This window comes from Oryctolagus cuniculus, chromosome X, assembly GCF_051225735.1.
Source record: "Oryctolagus cuniculus isolate XC-2025 breed Fujian yellow rabbit chromosome X, ASM5122573v1, whole genome shotgun sequence".
In the NCBI taxonomy this organism is placed as follows: domain Eukaryota; kingdom Metazoa; phylum Chordata; class Mammalia; order Lagomorpha; family Leporidae; genus Oryctolagus; species Oryctolagus cuniculus.
In genome coordinates, this window is record NC_142888.1 from 22,781,795 (window position 1) to 22,804,237 (window position 22,443).

Genomic DNA, 22,443 nt, shown 5'->3' on the forward strand with positions numbered 1-22,443 from the left:
GAACTAACAAATTGGACTTCAAATTAAAAACATTTGCTCTATGAAAGACAAAATTATTAGAATGGGAAGAAAAGCCACAGACTAGGAGAAAATATTTGCAAAACATCCATCTCATAAAGGATTGTTATCCAAAATATACAAAAGAACTCTTGAACTTAACAATAACAAAACAAAAAAAGTCAACTGAAAAGTTGGCCAAAGCCTTAACAGACATTAACATATGCTCAACATTGTATGTCATCAGAGAATTGCAAATTAAAGCAAACAGACACATTATATATGTATAGAATGGCCAAAACCTATAAAACTGTCAATAACAAATACAGGAAAGGATGTGGAACAACAGTTATCTCTGTTATTGCTCATGGGAATGCAAGATACTATTTCCAATTTGAAGAGAGTTTGGCAGATTTTTTTTTTCAATACACATACTCCTATTGTATGATCCAGTAGTCACACTCCTTGTTATTTATCCAAGTTGTTGAAAACATACTCCCACAAAAATCTATAGATACATGTTTATATCAGCTTTATTCATAGTTGCCAAAACTTATAAGTAGCCAAGACGTGGTATAGTAAATGAATTGATAAACTATGGTACAAACAGATTATGGAATCGTTTTTAGCCCTCAAAAGAAATGAGTTATTAAGTCATAAGAAGACATGGGAGAAGCTTCAATGCATATTACCAAGTAAAAGAGGCCGTCCTGCAAAGGCTAGATACTGAATGATTCCATATACGTGGCATTCTGAAACGGCAACAGTACAGAGAGAGTAAACAATCAGTAATTGCCAGAAGTTGGTGGGGGGGGGGGAGTAGAACAAATAAGCAGACAAGAGAGGATTCTTAAGGCGGTGAAATTATTTTGTATGATACTATAGTGGTGGATACATGTCATTACTCATTTATCCAAATCCATAGAATGTACAACAGCAAGATTGTACCCAATGTAAACAATAGGCTTTAGGTGATAATTATGGGTCAATGTAGGTTCATCAACTGTAACAACTGTACTCTGGTGAGGGAGGTTGTGCCTAGGTAGCATAGTGCATATATGGGAAACTATTTTCCTCTTAATTATTCTTTAGATTTATTTTATTTATTTGAAAGGTAGAGTTATACACACACAGATCCTATATCTGCTGGTTCTCTCCCCAAATGTCTGCAACAGCTGGGGCTTGGCCAGGTAGAAGCCAGGAGCCTAGAACTTCATCTAGGCCCCCTACATGGGTGGCAGGAGCCCAAACACTTAAGCCTTTTGTGCAGCTTTTCCAGGAGTATTAGCAGGGAGCTGGATTGGAAGTAGAGCAGCCGGGACGCAAACCAGGAATCACAGGCAGTAGCTTAACCCCCTGCATCACAACACCAAGCCCCTATTTTCCTTTTAATATTGCTGTGAAACTAAAACTAATGCAGAAATTCAAAAAAAAAAAAGGTTTTAAGAAAACCTCAAGGAAGACCTCTGTGGGAAGTATTCATGTATACTATGTCTTCAAAAGATGAAAGCAAGCCAAGCATGTAAAGGACAGGAAGATTATTACAAAGGCCCTGAAGTAAGAACTTTGGATGTTTGACAAGGCTCAACACCTGAGATAAGCCCAAGGTCATAATCTGAAGACCTAACATACAGGGAAAGAAGGCCCTAAACACAAGCAACACCCATCACTCAAGCCTCTTTAGGTAGACGGATGGCCGAAGAGAAACAGACATCTCAAGACTAGACTCTAGGGCCATCATTGTGGTATAGCAGGTAAAGCTGCTACCTGCAACACAACCATCCCATATGGGCACCAGTTCGAGTTTCAGCTGCCCCACTTCTGAACGAGCTCCCTGCTAATAAGCCTGGGAAAGCAGTGGAAGATGACCAAGTGCTTGGGCCCCTGTATCCACGTGGGAGACCCGGATGAAGCTTCTGGCTCCAGGCTTCGGCTTGGCCTAGCCCTGGCCATAACAGGGAGTGAATCAGCAGATGGAAGATCTCTATCTCTCTCTCTTTCTCTCTCTCTCTCTGTATCTCCCTTTCTGTTACTCTGCCTTTCAAATAAATAAAATAAATCTTTTAAAACAGACCAAAGATTGGAAGCTGGAGGCCTATGACCCAGAATCCAGTAGGAATAGAAAGCCCAAGAAAGAAATTTTAATAACCTTAAATCCAAGCTCTTTTCTCTTTTATTATATGCTCAACTCAGACATTTCCAGTTTTCTCCTTCCAGTTAGCTTATTTCCAAGAAGCCTGCTTCTTTTGAGATAGAAGTAATAAAGAAACATATCCTTAGATTGACAGTATTATTCATGGACCAGTCTTGATCCAGTTTTCATCACAGTTTTTAAACATCTGTTAAGGTTTTAGTGATTTGTAAATCAATTTTTCAATAAGTCTATTCTACTTGAGAGAGATACCAAAAATCAAGTCAATCTCTATCCTAACTTTTGTTATTCCACTCAAGAGTAGGCACCCATAGGTGATACTATATGTTAGTCCTCCCTTTTAATGTCAGAAGCCCTAGGTTCATGAGAAGAGGAAAATTATTGGGGAAAAAAAGTGGCAGGCTATCTAAAGAAAATATGAAGAGATGCTCCAGGGAACTGAGAAGAATATTATACAAGAAATGCACAAACGTGCCAGCCTTTTGAGAAGTACCAGCCAGCAACATGCTCCATCTTTGAGCTTAATTTCTGGCATATTTTCAACTACTGATTAAACAATAGGAACATCTACTTTATTACATAAATGAAGTTGTGAATAAATCCATTTTTAAAGGAAATGATTTCATCTCTGTCATTCTATATAAATGCCAAAATGCTAAGATAAATGGAAGGTATTTGGACTTGTGAATCATATGAAATCATAATCTCTGTTGAGTCTTTACTGTTTGAAAATCAAAAATCCTTGCTCAGCATGGGTGACCACCAAAAAGTAGTCTAAAGTGATCTTTATGTCAAAACTGATAAGAAGTGGGGAATATGATTTCCATTGTAAAATAAAATGTACTCTTTTGAAGGGAAGATAAAGAACTTTGGGTGTTTGAGGGAATGAAAAGATCAGAAGTGTCAGAGGGTCAGAAAGGGAGGGTGTTATCAGGGAAATGGAGTACAAAGAGTCTGTAGAGGAAGGCAGCGATCAGCTCTCAAAGGACTTTTTAAACATGTTTAGGATTTCAGATGCTATTTTAAATGGTACAATGGGAATTTCCTAGAAAGTTTTGGGGAGGAAACGGCACAATCCAGTTGACATTTTAAGGAAATCACTCTACAGTTTATGAAAAATAGATCCACAAACAAAAATGAACGGCATGTATTTCTATAAAACTAGAAGAGGTCATGAAATTGGGAATATTACCACACAAATTAGATATAGAATAGAATTTTGGGAAAGACACCAGTGGCTGGAAATATATCCATTTAGTTAATGACAGTAATTATATATTAGAAGCATTAGAATTCTAGAACAAATTTCCTAGAAGATACTGCATTCAAGAACTTCTTCATTTAGGTAAAGGTTCAATTACTTAAAATGTCTTTTCCCACTTGTTCACCTAATATTCTCATATAGCAAAGCCACACAGAGTTATCTAGATGCAATTTCACTGGGTGAAGCTAAAAACTTGAAAACTAATTTATATTGCCCATGTATTAATATATTTCCACATAGCTGTCTTGTGTGACTATCACAGTGAAAAATGGTACTCTTATATTTCAAACTATATCACCCAGAATACTTATCATCAACAGTTGTCCTAATTGCTCTGTTAATTATGTACATCTCATGTTCAGGTGTCACTATGTCTGAGAAACAATATATTCAGCACTTAGCATGTGATATACTGTTAGTGTCAAGTGTTCAGTGAATATGAATAACTATGTCATAGGTCCAATAGATGCTTTTTCAATTGTATGATTTTAATAACATAATTCGTTACACAGAGATTATAATTAAGAGAATAAAGAACCACTCTTTGCTAAATTTAGCTTTATACAAATCAGCAAAAATATATTTACCTCAGAAAATTATGAAATATTCTGGAAAATGTCTGCAGTCTTTGCTTCCCTTTTTGTACAGTTTTCATTTCCGTAAAGAATGAGAGCATATAAGTTTATATTCAGGAGCCAGTGCTGTGGCGTACTGGGTAAAGCCACCACCTGCAGTGCCAGCATCCCATATGGGCGCTGGTTCGAGTTCTGGCTGCTCCACTTCCAATCCAGCTCTCTTCTGTGGCCTGGGAAAGCAGTACAAGAAGGCCCAGGTCCTTGGGCCCCTGCACCTGCGTGGGAGACCCAGGGGAAGCTCCTGGCTTTGGATTGGGGCAGCTCCAGCCCTTGAGGCCAATTGGGGAGTAAGCCAGCAGATGGAGGACTTCTCTCTCTCTCTCTCTCTGCCTCTCCTTCTCTCTGTGTGTAGGTCTTTCAAATAAATAATAAATTTTTTAAAGAAAAAAAAGTTTATATTCAGAGAAGATTGATGTGTCCCCTGAATACTGGAATTCTCTTGCTATATATGCTTTGATCCCTTGCAAAACTTTGTGGAATGTTTTAAGTCTGAATTGTTATGGTAATTCAACGGGGAAACTCTCTTGCCTTCAAAGGAGCCTGAATTGTTAATATCTTATTAACATGTGATGACACATGAAATATAGTTTTATTTTGTACTTTAGAAAACTAATCTGTCACATTGGGCCTTTCTTTTCCTAAGGTTAAAATCAGAAATAAAATACACCCCAAAATAAGAAATGAATATAAAGTACAATTGGTTTGACTCTCTATAGTTTTCCATAACACTAATTCCTAGTCTGAGTTTTTAAAAAATCATTATAATTTTCTTCCTGTGAAATATAAAAGTCATTGGTTTGATTCATTCTTATGCATACTCATTCATGTATTACTTAGCAGAACAAAGTCAATCAGCAATTGAAGTAAATATAAGGTATACCAGTAAAGCAGATCCCAATTTAGAAAATGTCTCAGACCATTTTCAGAAATTATTTTAAGAGAGTGCCACCAAGAATTCCTATAATCCTAGTTTTTGTTTCTCTGTAATATAGAAAATTTAGTTTCTGCTCTCTGCCATCACAATGATGCAAACTATAAATAAAAGATGGCCTAAAGAATCTTCTTCAGTAGTATCCTGAATAACAGAAAACAAAGGAACCCCCCATAAATTTAATTCATATTAAACATGTAAAGGTGAGTGGAGAACAGGGGTGATTCAGGGATGAGAGTTGAATCAACAGTACTGACAGTTCTTTTGAGGGTTGAGACCATTTGTTGTACAGAAGTGGAGAAATAAAGCAAGATAAAGGATCACAGAGGATGGGCAGATTTGGTTTACTTTGGAAACAGCAGAAAGTCATGAAGATATAAGTGACTGGACTGTATTTATCTGAAAGAGACAATATGGGCTGGAGACTCTGGGAGTTTAGAAGCACTTCAGTAGAGGGAAAGGAAAGACTTTGATATGTGATATTGTTAAATTGCATTGATTTTTAAAAGTGTAAACATCCATAACCATCTCTTTAGAGACTAAAGTTTAGAATTTATAAACATCTCTCTAATTGGTTTAGGATGATGTCATAGTTGGTTCCAGCTACTATAAAAAAATAATAAAGACTGGGTAACTTATAAACAATGAAAATTTGTTTTTCACAGTTTGGGAAGTCAAAGATCAAAGTGCCAACAGATTTGGTGTGTGGTAAGGATCTACTTTTTTACATATATGGCGTCCTCCCTGTGGACCTCACAGTAGAAGCAGCAACACAACTCTCTGGGGCCTCTCCATAAAGCAACTAATTCTATTCATGAGGGTTCCACAATCATGACCTAATCACTTACCAAAAGCCCTGCTTCCCAATACCAACACCTACAATGGGGATCAGGATTTAGCATATGAACTATAAGGGTACACAAACTTTCAGACCATGGAGGAAGCTTGATTATTGTTTACCAAAGCAACAGTGTATCTGGGACATCTGGTGGTTTACCCATATATATAAATTACAATTATGTCTGAGTTAAATGTTTAAATGAGGATACTCTACCACTCTTACCTCCAGTTGAGAGTAGGAAAGTATAGTTTCAACTTATGATTGTGAGCTGTTATTAGACTTCTACATGATAGATGCTTACATCATAGATGCAAAGGTAATAACATTGCTATCATATATCAAAAACCTACTATGACCTAGGTTTTTTGTATACAATATTTCTTATTTATTTATTTATTTGGGAGGTAGAGTTACAGACAGTGAGAGGGAGAGACAAAGAGAAAGGTCTTCCTTCCGTTGGTTCACTCCCCAAATGGCCGCTACAGCCATAGCTATGCGGATCCGAAGCCAGGAGCCAGGAGCCAGGAGCCAGGCGCCTCCTCCTGGTCTCCCATGCGGGTGCAGGCACCCAAGCACTTGGGCCATCCTCCACTGCCTTCCCGGGCCACAGCAGAGAGCTGGACTGGAAGAGAAGCAACCGGGACAAGAACCCGGCGCCCATATGGGATTCCGGCGCCGAAGGTGGAGGATTAGCCAAGTGAGCCACAGCGCCGGCCCTGTACACAATATTTCTAATCCTGACAAAGTAATACTGTGCCCATTTTACAGATGAGGAAATTGAGGTAAAGACCTAATAATTGGCTTGTTCAGAGCCATACATCTATAAAGAAGGTATACTATAGATTTTAATCTACAATATATGGACCTCAAATTTATTAATTTGATATCATGTCACCTCCCCATGCATTCTTCCTTCTGAGCAGAAAAGGTACAGCAAGCATTCAGAAGAAAGAACATCCTGCAGAAGTACTAAAGATAGATAAGGAAGTTAGGGAGACCAAATATGTACAGGGAGGACAGTAGTGGAGGAAGAGTTTGATGGTAAACAGATAACCAAGGAAGATCTCACAAAATATGATATGGACTACAAAATTCTTCTATCTAGAAAACATAGACTTCAGTATAAAGTAGATCTTTTCACATGTGAAACTGATTTTATACAATAATTCCATTCACTATAGCACTGTAGGAGTTCCTTATTTTTTATTTGCGTCTTTTCTCTGAATGTATACAAAAATGTATTTTTTCTGTTTTGTTTAGATGTAGTATTTCAGGTTGTACCTGCTCAAGAATTTAGCCAAATTTTGGTCCCCTAAAGCAAAAGCAAATGAAGGTCTGGAAGGTTTAGAGGATCTGTAGTGAAAATATGCTCTTACATTCCTTAAATCTAATATCTGATCAATGGCTAAGAAGATATCAGCATCTAAGAAATTACCCATGCTCATCTGTATCATATCACTCCTTAAAGTGAGCTAGGCCTGCTATATGCTTACCTCTGAGAGAAGCCGGTAAGAATTTTTCTCTCTCTTAGAAGTGGTTGTTCCAGTCCATGAACTTGTCAAGGCAGAATTTGATCAAGTTTCCACCAAGAGGCCACAGAGGAGAAAAATGCTGCCTGAGGTTGAAAATTTCATTTTAGGTGCTAAATGCCACTCTTTGCTAAGTCAGATTTAAGCATCAGTAAATGAGTGTGACAGGTTATCCAAAAACATGTGCCATAAGGTCTTCCCTATAACGTCCCTTAGAACCTGTATAAAATGAATAATAAGGCCGGCGCCGCGGCTCACTAGGCTAATCCTCCACCTAGCGGTGCCGGCACACCGGGTTCTAGTCCCGGTTGGGGCGCCGGATTCTGTCCCGGTTGCCCCTCTTCCAGGCCAGCTCTCTGCTGTGGCCAGGGAGTGCAGTGGAGGATGGCCCAGGTGCTTGGGCCCTGCACCCCATGGGAGACCAGGAAAAGCACCTGGATCCTGGCTCCTGCCATTGGATCAGCGCGGTGCGCCGGCCGCAGCGCGCCGGCCGCGGCGGCCATTGGAGGGTGAACCAATGGCAAAGGAAGACCTTTCTCTCTCTCTCTCTCTCTCACTGTCCACTCTGCCTGTCAAAAAAAAATGAATAATAGACTATTCTAGGCTTCCATAACAATTAATTCTTGGGAAATTCTGCTACCATTTCACCTAACAAGTCTATATCTTTATATTTATTCCAATTGAGTGCTACAGATTTGTTCAATTCCTACTTGAGGACAAAATTGAATACAAAGTGGCAGTAACATTTTAAATTGGGGTAATATTTGGAAATGATTTAAAAAAACTGATTAATAAGAACACAGATTTTAAGATAGTGATTTTTTTAACTTTTATTTAATAAATACAAATTTTGAAAGTATGACTTTTGGATTATAGTGGCTTTTCCCCCCATAACCTCCCTCCCACCCGCAACCATCCCATCTCCCTCTCCCTCTCCCATCCCATTCACATCAAGATTCATTTTCAATTATCTTTATATATAGAAGATCAATTTAGTATATACTAAGTAAAGATTTCAACAGTTTGTACACACACTGAAACAGAAAGTATAAAGTACTGTTTGAGTACTAGTTATACCGTTAATTCACATAGTACAACACATTAAGGACAGAGATCCTACATGGGGAGTAAGTGCACGGTGACTCCTGTTGTTGATTTAACAATTGACAATCTTATTTATGACGTCAGTAATCACCCAAGGCTCTTGTCATGAGCTGTCAAGGCTATGGAAGCCTCTTGAGTTCGCCAACCCTGATCTTATTTACACAAGGCCATAGTCAAAGTGGAAGTTCTTTCCTCCCTTCAGAGAAAGGCACCTCCTTCTTTGATGGCCCGTTCTTTCCACTGGTATCTCACTCACAGAGATCTTTCATTTAGCTCGTTTTATTTTTTTTCCACAGTGTCTTGGCTTTCCATGCCTGAAATGCTCTCATGGGCTTTTTAGCCAGATCCAAATGCCTTAAGGGCTGATTCTGAGGCCAGAGTGCTATTTAGGACATCTGCCATTCTATGAGTCTGCTGTGTATCCCGCTTCCCATGTTGGATCCTTCTCTCCTTTTTAATTCTATCAGTTAGTATTAGCAGACACTAGTCTTGTTCATGTGATCCCTTTTACACTTAATCCTATCATTATGATCAATTATGAACTGGAACTGATCACTTCGACTAGTGAGATGGCATTGGTACATGCCACCTTGATGGGCTTGAATTGGAATCCCCTGGCACCTTTCTAACTCTACCATTAGGGGTAAGTCCGAGTGAGCCTGTGCCGAACTGTACATCTCCTCCCTCTCTTATTCCCACTCTTTTATTTAACAGGGATCACTTTTCAGTTAAACACCTAAGAATAATTGCGTGTTAATTAAAGAGTTCAACCAATGGTATTAAGTAGAACAACAACAACAACAACAAACTTCCAAAAGGAATAAAGTAGTAAGTTGTTCCTCAACAGTCAGGGCAAGGGCTGATCAAGTCACTGTTTCTCACAGTGTTCATTTCACTTCAACAAGTTTCCCCTTTGGTGCTCAGTTAGTTGTCGCCAATCAGGGAGAACATATGTTATTTGTCCCTTTGGGACTGGCTTATTTCACTCAGCATGATGTTTTCCAGATTCCTCCATTTTGTTGCAAATGACCGGGTTTCGTTTTTACTGCTGTATAGTATTCTATAGAGTACATATCCCATAATTTCTTTATCCAGTCTTCTGTTGATGGGCATTTATGTTAATTCCAGGTCTTAGCTATTGTGAATTGAGCTGCAATAAACATTGAGGTGCAGGCAGCTCTTTTATTTGCCAATTTAGTTTCCTTTGGGTAAATTCCAGCTGGGTTGTATGGTAAGGTTATATTCAGGTTTCTGAGGAATCTCCAGACTGACTTCCATAGTGGCTTTACCAGTTTGCATTCCCACCAACAGTGGGTTAGTGTCCCTTTTCCCCCATATCCTTGCCAGCATCTGTTGTTGGTAGATTTCTGTATGTGAGCCATTCTAACTGGGGTGAGGTGAAACCTCATTGTGGTTTTGATTTGCATTTCCCTGATGGCTAATGATCCTGAACATTTTTTCATGTATCTGTTGGCCATTTGGATTTCCTCTTTTGAGAAATGTCTATTGAGGTCCTTGGCCCATCTCTTAAGTGGGTTGTTTGTTTTGTTGTTGTGGAGTTTCTTGATCTCTTTGTAGATTCTGCTTATTAATCCATTATCAATTGCATAGTTTGCGAATATTTTTTCCCATTCTGTTGGTTGCCTTTTCACTTTCCTGACTGTTTCTTTTGCCATACAGAAACTTCTCAATTTGATGCAATCCCAAATGTTAATTTTGGCTTTCACTGCCTGTGCCTCTGGGGTCTTTTCCAAGAAGTCTTTGCCTATGCCAATAGCTGGCAGGATTTCTCCGATGTTCTCTAATAATTTGATGGTGTCAGGGCGTGGATTTAGATCTTTAATCCATGTTGACTGGATTTTTGTGTTAAGGTGTAAGGTAGGGGTCTTGCTTCATGCTTCTGCACATGGAAATCCAGTTTTCCCAGCTCCATTTGTTGAATAGACTGTCCTTGCTCCAGGAATTGGTTTTAGATCCTTGATCAAATATAAGTTGGCTGCAGATGTTTGGATTGATTTCTGGTGTTTCTATTCTGTTCCATTGGTCTATCCATCTGTTTCTGTACCAGTATCATGCTGTTTTGATTACAACTGCCCTGTAGTATGTCCTGAAATCTGGTATTGTGATGCCTCCGTCTTTCTTTTTGTTGTACAAGATTGCTTTAGCTATTCGAGGTCTCCTGTGCCTCCATATGGATTTCATAACCTGATTAATAAGAACACAGATTTTTAAGATACAGTCATTAAGAGGCTTACTTTTTCCTCTTTCGTGTTTGAAAGCAGGTTTTAGATAATATTGTATCACACCAGTGCTGTGGTGTAGTAGGCTAAGCCTCTGCCTGAGGCACCAGCATCACATATGGGTGTCAGTTCATGTCTGGCTGCTCCTCTTCCAATCTAACCCTCTGCTAATAGCTTGGGAAGCAGCGGAAGATGGTCCAAGTGTTTGGGCCGCTGCACCTGTGTGTGAGACCCAGAAGAAACTCCTGGCTCCTGGCTTCAGATCAGTCCAGGTCCAGCTGCTGCAGCTGTTTGGGGAGTGATCCAGCAAATGGAAGATCTTTCCCCCTGTCTTTCCCTCTTTCTATCTCTCAAATAAAAATATTTTTTAAAAATCTAAAAAAAAATTGTTTCAACCTGTTATAAAGTATTTATAGACAGCAATGCATACAATTCTTTACATGTCTCTTGAAGTGATAAAACACTTCTTATACCACATTGTTACAGAAAAGCCAGTGTTATTACTCATTATGTAATGATATTTATTGATGTTTACTTCCTTTAAAGTGGCAAATAACAGGTATTTAATACTGAAAAAGTTCAAGTGAAATAAGTATATTTATTTTTCAGATTCTTTACTATAGACTGAAATGGTTCAATATTTACCTTTTAAAATTCTATTTTTTTGCAGTAATGTGGATGAAAAGAACATGTTTGCACTTTATAAGACAACCAGCCTTTACAGTATTAAAGAGCTCTCTCAAACTAAAAGTGAGGTAACAAACTGAAATTGGATTTTGCACTATATTTTTTAAGCATTCTCTGTACTCCTTAACTAGGGAAGTGGCTCTAAATAATTATTCACTTTCCTACTTATTAGCATATTGATGGATATGGTCCCTCAAACTAGGACTATTCAAATCAGTAGGCAGCAAAATAACTTGGCATTTCCACACAAAATCACAAACTGACATTCCTTACGTTGTTTGGTATGCAATATAATTAGAACAAGTCTCTCTTGTTCTAATTGTAGTGTCTCTGCTTAGCAAATGAAGACAGGATAATTTTATAAAATCTGTTCTATTACTCTGCTAGTCCTGATATACCAGAACAGATGCTAAACACTCACAAAACCTGTAAAATTATCACTACAAATGCCAGGCATTATGCATCATATAAATTGTTTCTTTAATCTTCACTATAACACAATGACTAGGTATCATCGTTTTTTACTAGAAACTGACGTTAATGAGGTACCAAAGGTAAATAGTAAGTTCTATAAAAAGTATTTCAATGTTAGTCTATTTGAATCTGAAAATAACTTTCATTCTCCTAGAAGATATCCCACTTTTGTTTACCAAACACCAGCTAAACTTTAAAGAAGAGTGAAACAGATAAGCTAAGGAAAAACTGAATTATTCATAGAAGACATCAGAATGAGATAATGCATTGATTTTTATATTTTTCTAATATTTTTTCACCTTTCTTTTGGATCTGAACAAGCTGACATTTTGAATTCTGACATGCTGTAGACATAGCATAAGTACTACCTACTTATTTACAGACTAATTTTAAAAACAAAATTGAATTTATTTGAAAGGCAGAGTGACAGAAAGAAAGAGAAAGCTAGGCTGAGAGAGAGAGAGAGAGAGAGAGAGAGAGAGAGAAAGAGGTCTATCTTCCATCCACTGGTTCACTCCACAAATGCCTGCAACAGCCAGGGCAGGGCCAGACCAAAGGTAGGAGGCCAAAACACCATCTCAGTCTCCCATGTTAACAGGGGCCTAAGTACTTGAGCCATCTTCCTCTACTTTCTCAGGAACATTAGCAGGAATTCTGCATCAAAGTGCAGTACCGGGGACTTAAACCTGTGCTCCAATATGGCATGCCACAGTCACAAGCTGGGGCCTATCCCACAGCACCATAAACAGGGGTGCCCTACAGACTAATTGTAAAAAGTGGAATCTAGAGGTGAGAGCTACACTGAAATAAAATTTCTCAGAGGATCATTTATCCACTAGCTAACTCCCCTTGCACTGCTGACATTTAAGACCACCTTTTGAAAACCACAGAGAGAACGACCTAAAGTGCATTCTTCTAGTTGAAAGTGTGAGAAAAATGGCTCCAGGTACCCTTTCTACTTAATCCTTTTTAACTTGAGCCTTCCCTTCAACTAAGGTTGAATCATCACTATACTTAACACGTTTGATTTTGGTCCATTTTTTTCCTCATTGCACATGCCAGTCCTTTGGGCCACAAAGGAAGGGAAATTAAACACCCCAGTATCTAGTGAAAGAGAATTTTCTGACACAACAGATACAGTCCCTAACAGGAGAACACTAGAGAAGGGCTCCAAGCTACAACAGCTTTGAGACAGTTCATGTTACCAATAAATAAATAAATAAATAAATGGCAGAGAATTCAACAGTGCCAAGCACAATTGTCAATCAACAACCCCACTGTTAAGGTGAGAAACTGTACAGCACTCTAATTTGGGAAGGCAGTATCTCAGTAGACTTTTCATGAACTTCTCCTATCTTGTCACAAATGCCCCTATTCAAACACCAAAGGGTAAAAATCTCTAAGAAAACTCACTAAGAAACAGGCAAAGATGACTTAGGCTAAAATTTAGAATCCTGGAGGAAGTTTAGCTAATCAGCTGCAAGGAGAGCAGACAGGTGGTGTGAATAACTCCCTAGAATGACATCTGTTGCTCTCTTACACCTCTACACAAACATCCATGGTCTGCCCAAGTCAGCACCTAATTTATGGTTAAATACTAAGTGCTTCCATGTTCTACCTGCACCTCCTCCCAAAGTTCAACTATTCAGGGTAACCATTTTGGAGACTTGCAAATTCCATTTTCAATTTAGTTCCCAAGCACAGGGCACTCCACAACAGATATAGAAATGACATGTCTTGCTGATGGTGTTCAAGGACAACTGAAATTCCTCCAGGATGAGAATATGTTGGTAGGTATGCACTTGCTTTAGAGTAACCAAAATGTTTGACTTGTAGTTGTAAAAACAAAGAAATAACAATATTATAAATGCAGTCATGGGATGCTTGAAGCCCATGTACCTGGTCATTTCTTCACATACCTATAAATGACTAAAATTATATATACACATAGAGGAAGATTTGTGCCTATAGCTGCTTGCTCTTAAGGAAGAAGACACTTGAAATTGATGGGAAAGACATTGAAAATTAGTCTGGCCGGCGACGCGGCTCAATAGGCTAATCCTCCACCTAGCAGCACCGGCACACCGGGTTCTAGTCCTGGTGGGGGCGCCGGATTCTGTCCCGGTTGCCCCTCTTCCAGGCCAGCTCTCTGCTGTGGCCCGGGAAGGCAGTGGAGGATGGCCCAAGTGCTTGGGCCCTGCACCCCATGGGAGACCAGGAGAAGTACCTGGCTCCTGCCATCGGATCAGCGCGGCCAGCCGTGGCGGCCATTGGAGGGTGAACCAACGGCAAAAGGAAGATCTTTCTGTGTCTCTATCTACTCTGCCTGTCAAAAAAAAAAATTAGTCTCAGTGAGACTATTACATTATTTTACATATTCCTTCCTTATGAGAATTTGACAGGTCCTTTTCCTCCAATGAATATAATATATGCATTTGAAACTAATCATCTTTCTCCTCTGGAATTCTTTGTCATTTTTACTTTCTCAAATTATTTCCTTTCTTTGTGGGTGATATAATTATAATACTAGGTACAGCTATAAATTAGCAATTAACTTGAAATGCATGGAATGGGAGTAAATTTGCCATTATTGACTAAAATCAACCTGATTCAATAATGTAATATACTTTAAAAATATAAATACTATTTAGAAATGATACCGTTTCATTTTTTGAATTTTTGAGATGTAGTATTATTTTTGTAAATGTCCTTTTTTTGAAAAGTAGAAACAGTATCAATTCATCACAATTATTTGTAATATCCTATGCCCAAGAGTTTGACATAATGCAAAAAGAAATGTGAACAATACAATGCACCATAATCTGGAACTCTCTTGATCTTATTATAAATGGTAGGCAGGTCTCATTATATCATATCACTTATATCAGAATCTTTCTGGAGTAGACCACAAGGTCAGAACTACAGCAAACAATAGACCTCCAAAGTCCTCTTTCTAAAGTCCTATTTCTAGAGAATTTTACCAACAGTTATTATCTGCTCACTGCAAGAAGTCAGCAGGTTTTTCTAATCTTTCAAATGACTGCTTTATTGTTTTTACTTCCAGGCAATCTTCCAGGCAATTTTTTCGCTCCTCCATTCAGTTTCTTCCTCTCTGCCAGCAAATTGGTCTAACCAGCCCAGTCCATGTCTGAAGTAATCCCAGTGCCGAACGTCCTCACGTAGGAAGATCTCTCCAGGATCTGGGAAGACAAGCTCAACTGAAAGACCTCAGCCAAGCAGCTCTGTTCCTCACAGACAGAGCCTATTCTATATGGATGGTGGATAGTCACACTAAAGCGGAGCAAATCCAAACCATAAATAGCCTCATATCAGGTTTTTCTATCAAATTTGTTACAAACTTACGAAAATACCAGAGGACATCTCCACTTCCGCTCACTGAAAGAAGACTTAAAATTGACAATGGCCAGCAGCCCCCTGACAGTGGTAATTTGGTGATTGAACAATTCATAGAATTTACTGGCACATTCCAGAAACATTATTTTTCCCACCTTATCTGATCAAACCAGCCTTAGCACTTGCAAATTTCAACTACAAGCAAACATAGAGATGATACCTTTCCTGACAGATGGTAAACTAACAGTGCATTAACTCTTTATTCTTTTCAGACACTTCAAAGAATGGAGCATGCCTCCCCATCCCAACCCCACACCTGTTCCATTCTATTCCACACCCTGTATCTCCATTTGTGACATTATGTACTTCCGTGAGGCGCTCCTAAACTTTTCCATGGACCTTACCTCTTACACTGCTGACCCATTTTTCTGTCCTGATTCAAGCTTGGGGTTGCTACTTCCTTTATTTTTAGCTAGAGAGATGTCTTCTTGTCTTTTTCTGCCTACACAACTAATGTATCTAGTTTTTCGGAGATCCTATATGAAAGAGGCAGGCCAGAGTTAGGGACCCTAGCTGATAGCCTTTGCCCCCCTAAGGCCCCTGAGACAGAGGTGATCATGGTGATAACCATGCCTTGGCCTTTGTATGACATGACAAGGTAGGGACAACAAAGTCAGTCTAAAGATTCTCCAGTCAATCCTTCCTGGCTAGGAGCTCTAATTTCTTTCACAGTTCAATGAAGGCGCATTTTATCTCTCAGGTCTGAATCCATCTCATTCCTTAATTTTGTCACACATTTACATATATCTTTCTTGTCATCTTAGGAAAATTTTAAATGGAGGTTTTCATTCAATGTTAGCTAACTGTTGGAATTCCCTGTTCTACTTTTTCCACATTTACGGTAAATGCAGGTTCATTATTAATTACATATGCAATTTTGGAGCTAGCTATGTTAAAGGATTCCAAATTTCTCAGATTTATAAGGATACTGAAGTGCATATACTATACATTTGGCAACATCCAAAAGCATTAGTGGCTGCATATTTATTCACTCTACAGTTGGATAAATCAAAACCATCAATATTCTCACGTCACATTTCCCCATCAAATTAGTTTGTTACAGACTTAGAAAAACAAAACAAGAAAAGGGCTTTTGTTTTGAAAACTGTATGTTGAGACTGAAGACTAAGGGTGGTGGATTAGTACCGTGTTGTACCATTCTACAAATGATTGATAGAGGGGTTGAGTATAATAAGAGAATTTGATTTTCTAGTATATAGACAATTGTATGAAGCACAAAGAAAGCTAAATTAAACAATGGCTGAGAACAAAATAGAAAATTTAAGTAAAACAGGTGACAGATGGAACAGCAGGTTGAGGGACTTAATGGCAGAATGAGAGGCAAAAAAGATAAATATTGACTGCCTAGAAAAAGAATTTATTAAAGAGAAAGTGACAGAACTTGGAAAAACATTTCTTTATAACTTTGACAGAACAGTGAAGAAACTTTCTTAAAAACTGTTTTTGAATGTGCATTCTAAATGCACAACCTAAGTCCAGATGGAAAAAACAACAAAGGAGTCCTGTTACCCCAGTCCATGGCCCTGGTGTTAACACCTGCTAGTGCTGCAGGAGGAGCTGTGTTCCAGGAGGAGCACTTGGCTTCTTTCTGGCTGGGAGGCCAAGAGGCCAGCAGGGAGCCGGCGGGCGAGGCCCTCAGGTAGGGGCAAGTAGCCCTGCCGCTGAGTCTCATTCTCCAGCTGCTGCTACTTGCATCAAAATGCGGTCAGCGATGGAAACCTGCGGCTCGGCGGGAAAGCAACGCTCCTGGGGCAGAGCAGGAAACCCTCGGTCCATGACGGTGTTTCCTAAAGGGGCGAGGGTCGTCTTCCAAATTCCAGATCTTAACCACTGTTGAGAAGGCGAAGGTCTGAAAACACCTTCGCGGCCGCCACTGATCAATTTCACGTCGTTTCTTTCCTAGCGAGGCTGGAAAGCCGCCTGGCCCACGCTGGACTCGCTCCCGCAGAGCGCCATCCCAATTCCAGGGGCGCGGGGTGGCCGCACGGAGCGCGGACTGCAAGGGGCGCGTGCGTGGGCGCCGGGGCCGCGTGCCTGGCCCGAGGGCGCTCCTCACAGCCCCACTCGTTTCCCACGCACCGGGGATTTGCCGCCTACTCGCTGCGGGCCCGGGCCGGGTCTTTCGGGGGCCAAGGGCGGCCCGGCGCCCAGGCTGGAGTCCGGCTTGGCCCGGGGCGAAGCCCAGCGCACCGAGGACTCCGCCAGCCCGCAGGGCGCCGAGCGGCGGCGAAGACACGGTCCGCCCGGCATCTGGGCGCACGCTCAGCCCGCGCTGGCGCCGGCGCTCCACAAACGCCCTGCAGCGGGGGCCCGAGGCCGGCGCGCCCAGGGCTCCGCAGCGCCGGCAGCGCGGGGCGAAGCGAGGCGACACGAAACCGGGGCTCCCGGGCCCGTTCCGGGACGGGAAGGGGGCGGCGTGCCGTCCGTCACTTTTCTCCTCTCAGGACGGGAAAGTGCCCCGGGGTGGGAGCGCGTTACACGACTGAGGGCACCTCACCTTGCTGCGGGAGCCAAGCCTAGGCACCCCGGCCTCCACCTGCGACGCCGTCTAGAAAGGCACCTGCCCCTGCTCCCTAAGGAAGGGGGCCCACGTCACGGGGAGGGGGCGGCCAAGGAAGGGCGGCCAGGAGACCCCGGAGCGAGCGCGGCCAAGGAAGGGCGGCCAGGAGACCCCGGAGCGAGCGCGGCCAGGGAAGGGCGGCCAGGCCCCGGCCGCGGGGAGAGGCGGGGAGAGGCGGGGAGAGGCGGGGAGCGCTCGCGCCCGGCTCTGCGCGGGGCAGGGCAGCGGGGGGCGGGGCGGCGGGGGCGGGCCCCAGCCTCGGCGCCGGGAGCGCAGCCCGACCCCGCCCCTCCCGCCCGGCACCGCCTCCCGCAGCCCGGGGAGGGGCCGGGGCGGAGCGAGCCGGGCCGCGCCGGGGCGGAGCGGGCGCGGGCGCGGGCGCTGGCAGAGCGCGGCGCGGGCCGGACGGGAGGGTCCGGGGCGGGATTGGCGTCGCCGCGGCTGCCGACGACCGCACCCGGCCGCCGCCTGGGCAGACCCGCGGCGCTGCGCAGCGGCTCGCCCGCGTCCCTCCTCGGGCGGTCGGCTCCCGGCTCTCCGCACGCGGCCGCGACCTGGTCTTCGGCGGGGCGGGCGGCAGCGGCGCCCGGGCATGGCTTCGGCGGGCAGCGGCATGGAGGAGGTGCGCGTGTCGGTGCTGACCCCGCTGAAGCTGGTCGGGCTGGTGTGCATCTTCCTGGCGCTGTGTCTGGACCTGGGCGCCGTGCTGAGCCCGGCCTGGGTCACGGCCGACCACCAGTACTACCTGTCCCTGTGGGAGTCCTGCCGGAAGCCCGCCAGCCTGGACATCTGGCACTGCGAGTCCACGCTCAGCAGCGGTGAGGGCCCCGCGCGCCGCGACCCCCGCCGCCCGCCCGGCGCAGCCCCGCGCCCTGTGCCGGGACGGCCGCCGCCGCCTCTCCCTGCGCTCCCGGTCCCCGCCCTGCTGCGGACCCCGCATCCCGGCCTCGGCCCTGCGGGTCTCCGAGCGGGCTCCTGGTCGCCCACCCCGGGGCGCCGGCCCCCGCCCTCCGCCTGCTCCCGTGGCCATTGCGCCCGCTCTGGAGTAACACGTATGCTACTTCGGGCGACTGTTGTCTTTGCAGGCCAGAGCCATGTGGTTGTGCAGAAGTGCTGCGCCTTCCACGCCGCGGGTGTCGGGCTTTTTAAAGTAAGATAGACCGGGCAGAACCGCCCCAACTCCACCAGGACGCGTGCGTCCCCTGCTCGGTCCTCCTCGCTCCGTTCCTCCTCTCTCCAGGAGGCGTTTGCCTGAGTTTACCCCTTAGAGCCCACGTTCCTGCCTGCTTTACTCCACCCCAGCTGGGCTTTCCCCAGTGAGTTCTGATTTGGGTTTTAGTTCCCTAAATGTTTGAGGGATTTGGCGAGTTGGGAGAGAGGCTTACTTTCCCTTGTGGTTATCTGTGATTTGCCCTTCATTCTCTCCAAACCTAACTGCCCTTTCCTCTCTCACCACACCTTTCACTTTTCCAAGAGCAGCTCCCAAATGCCTGGAACTTCATAGGTTATTCAGCCAGCAGGCTTACTCAAAAGCTAAAAGTGGACCCCCCCCACTGCCAGAAATCCCAGGACAGAATTGACTCCTGAAATAGATCTTAGAGTGGAAACAAAATGCTATCAAGGACATTATTGCTATGATTGTCCAGATTTAATAGGGATTAGATAATATTATCTAACTGGATGATGTATTAGTATTAAATGACTTGATTTTAATCATTGATAGTGGGTAAGGAAAATCTTTTCCTTTTTGTTTTCAGTACACTGAAAGGGCATGTATTGGGTAAAGGGTCATAACAGGCAATTTTCAGATGGTCAAAACATGTGTAGGGGGAGAGAAAAATGATAAAATGAATGTGACAAATTAGTAAATATGGGTAAAGGACTTTTCTGTATTTGTACTGTTCTTGCAAGCTTTCGGTAAGCTTTACATTATTTACATCTTTAAATTGGAAAATATTGTTCACAGATTTAAAGTACTTTTACCACCATACATTCAACTAGGTAGTTGTCTGTCTTTCCAAAGTGATTGATAAAGTCTGATGAAAAGTTACTAGCTTTGTGAAAACCATGGAGTACCTCATGTTTATTTTCCTTCAAAAATACAGTGTGAAGAACCAGATTTTGTCTGTATTTTCAATATATGAGATGTGTTGTATCTAAGCATTCTGTGATGCGTGGTATAGGTAGAGAGGGATTTAAGTAACAAGATGGCCCAAGTCCTTGGGCCCCTGCACCCGCATGGGAGACCTGGAAGAAGCTCCTGGCTCCTGGCTTCAGATCTTCACAGCTCTGACCATTGTGGCCATTTGGAGAGTGAACCAACAGAAGGAAGACCTTTCTCTCTGTTTCTCCCTCTCACTGTCTGTAACTCTGCCTCTCAAATAAATAAATAAAACCTTTAAAAAAAAGATAGCCAATTATGTTAAATCACACACATTCACCACAAAGTTATAAGAAGCATTATTAGGTTGAGACATAGACATGTTTGTTTGTCTTCCAGTATAAGGAACATTCTAAAAAGTATAGAAATTTGCATTATGAAACAACTGTGTGGATTTCAAAAACAATTTACAACAAAATAAGCCTATCTTTTCATACATTTCATTTCCTACGAACTTCTGGAAGGAATCGCACACATCTGACATCATGTGTTTAGCATCTAGTGTTATTTCCATTACCTACAGGACTGGATCTTTCTACAGTTGCTGCCTCTGGTATTGTAATTTCCAACTGTGAAGTTCTTAGAACTGACACCTCTGCCTTGTACTTTCCTGTCCTGAAGGAGTGGGGAAGCTTTTTTTCTGAGAAGGGCCACTTGGATATTTTATGAAATTATTCTCAGGCCATACAAAATTATCAACTTAAAAGTTAGCCTGCTATGGATTTATTGGGTTTCAAGTCCTGCCTGTGAAAGCTTCAGCAGGGCCAGACCTAATGATTTTGAGGGCCTTAATCAGCTTGCTAGCCTGACGTTCTCCATCCCTGTAGGAAAAGAGCTGAAAAGAAGGATTTTCATGGAGCAGGAGGGAAGTCTAGCTGTGCCTTCTATATGAAAAGCAAAACATTTAAAACAGCATTAGCCTCCACTCTTTCACTCTGATCAGGCATGATAAGGTAATGGACATAGCCTTGTGCAATATAAATACTTCATCTTTGCCAGAATGAGAAATTTTAGCTCAGCAGAGTCCTAGGGCAGCAGGGCTGTCCCAAGACAGACCAGCACACATGAAATGAACCTACCTCTCCTACCCACAGAATATAATTAGCCAGATACCGCTCTCACAGTTCATCATAAAAGTAATTTTAATTGATAGCAATATTCAAACTTAGGGAATGATGATTTCAAATATATATCAAAAAAGTAAGCAAATCTGTGACAGTTTAATTTTTCTAAAATAATTACAGTTTTACTTTATTTTCAAAAGCATCTATGGGTTCCTTGATTGTGCAGACTTCACACTCACACTCAGTGTTGCCCTGTCTTATTTCTTCAGAAAGTCCGGAGCTCTTGGGTAGTGTTTTAACACGGTGTGGCTCTTTTCTGTGGTGAGGAAAACTGAGAGATGAGTGTAATCCTCAAAGTGTAATAAAAAAACTCATGTGAGAAATTAATATACAAGATGAAAACTAGTAGGTACTCTTTAGAAAACATAGCCAAATTCAGTCAGCAGTGAAGTAGCACTTAGCTCCAAACTCCTGCATCTTCTATCTTCCTCATCACTTGAGTATGCCTTTTCAATAACAGATGCCTTGGGCAGGGACATGGAGATAATTAACTATGTCATATTCAGATTTAGCACCTTCATGTAAACCATCAGTGTTTGCATATAGCCATAATGATTGCACTAGTTATAGTCATGTCTGTAAGTGGCTACCTGAAGGCATTCTACTGTGGGGCAGCACAGTCTCTAGAATGTCAGCTTTTGTCCTTCTACCTAAGAATAAATAAAATGTCAATTGATCTAATAGTTTAATACAAACTTAGGACACTTACTTACATGAAAAGAAGAGGTGACAAAAGAAGAGTGAGTAGTTAAGGAAAAGTTGGTCCAAATGCATTCCAAGGAAGAAATAATAATTTTGTTCTAAATGCAGTTTTGTTATGCATTATGCATTGGCTATGTCACACTTTAACATACCCCAAACCATTCCACTGTTCACAAAAAGAAAAAATTTTTCTGTGTGATAGAGATATTGCACATAAACCATCAAAATACATGCCTGAGTTACCTTGTGTGATAAATAAGGCAGTAACTATATGTATTCTGGGAAATTCTTTTCACTTTGTAATAAATTTAAGCTGTATTTCAGTTACATATTTCTGAAAGAAAAGTCTGACTTGTTTGGATGTATAAATATAATGCTACCAGAATTTAATCTCTATTAATATAAGAGGGTTATACAATTTCTTAGTCTTATAAACCTCAATATAAGAATTTCACTTACGGCCGGCGCCGTGGCTCAATAGGCTAATCCTCCACCTTGCGGCGCCGGCACACCGGGTTCTAGTCCCGGTTGGGGTGCCGGATTCTGTCCCGGTTGCCCCTCTTCCAGGCCAGCTCTCTGCTATGGCCAGGGAGTGCAGTGGAGGATG

At 42.2% G+C, this 22,443-nt stretch overlaps 1 long non-coding RNA gene across 1 annotated transcript in view; it reads left to right on the forward strand.

Annotated features, from left to right (window-relative positions):
* Positions 1-22,443, forward strand: part of LOC103351785 (uncharacterized) — a 78,740-nt gene that overhangs the window by 10,589 nt on the left and 45,708 nt on the right. Inside the window, exon 3 of the long non-coding RNA XR_016228243.1 lies at positions 17,193-18,667. This is a non-coding gene — a long non-coding RNA (uncharacterized LOC103351785). The remainder of the gene's footprint in view (positions 1-17,192; positions 18,668-22,443) is intronic.